The following is a 1,042-nucleotide window of genomic DNA, read 5'->3' as shown; positions in this document are numbered from 1 at the left end:
CTAACTTCAGGCTCTTTGTAGATGAAGATAATAGTGGCTACCTCATTGGGTTGGTTTTAAGATTAAGCAGGGCAATGATGCATGTGAAGCTCGTAGCACAGTACCTGGCACATAATAAGGAAATGCAGTCACTATCATTAGGAGATGGACAGGATGATGGAAAAGGAAATCATCATATCTGCCTTTGGCCCACATTGAGTGCTTTTTTTGAGACAGAATCTCACTCTGTAGCCCAGGCTGGAGTGCAGTGGCATGATCTCGGCTCGCTGCAACTTTTACCTCCCGGGTTCAAGCAATTCTTGTGCCTCAGCCACCGAGTAACTGGGATTACACCCGTGGGTCTCTACACCTGGCTAATTTTAGTATTTTTAGTAGAGACGGGGATTCGCCATGTTGAACTTCCGGCCTGAAGTGATCTGCCTACCTTGGCCTTTTGAAGGGCTGGGATTACATTGTGAACCACTGCGCCCAGCTTCTTTTTTTTTTTTTGAGACGGAGTCTCACTCTGTCACCCAGGCTGGAGTGCAGTGGCCGGATCTCAGCTCACTGCAAGCTCCGCCTCCCGGGTTCACGCCATTCTCCTGCCTCAGCCTCCCGAGTAGCTGGGACTACAGGCGCCTGCCACCTCGCCCGGCTAAGTTTTTGTATTTTTAGTAGAGACGGGGTTTCACCGTGTCAGCCAGGATGGTCTCGATCTCCTGACCTCGTGATCCGCCCGTCTCGGCCTCCCAAAGTGCTGGGATTACAGGCTTGAGCCACCGCGCCCGGCCCGCCCAGCTTCTTTAACTAGACTTCACAATCATCTTCCCCAGAGCTTCATTTCCTTTTTGTGTACCTGTTTGTCGCTTTTTTTTTTTTTTTTTTTTTTGAGACCACAGTCTCGCTCTGTCGCCCAGGCTGGAGTGCAGTGGCGCAATCTCGGCTCACTGCAACCTCCACCTCCCAGGTTCACGCCATTCTCCTGCCTCAGCCTCCCGAGTAGCTGGGTCTACAGGCGCCCGCCACCATGCCCGGCTAATTTTTTTTGTATTTTTTTTCTTAG

This window comes from Macaca nemestrina, chromosome 10, assembly GCF_043159975.1.
Source record: "Macaca nemestrina isolate mMacNem1 chromosome 10, mMacNem.hap1, whole genome shotgun sequence".
In the NCBI taxonomy this organism is placed as follows: Eukaryota; Metazoa; Chordata; class Mammalia; order Primates; family Cercopithecidae; genus Macaca; species Macaca nemestrina.
This window is presented reverse-complemented; position numbering follows the sequence as displayed.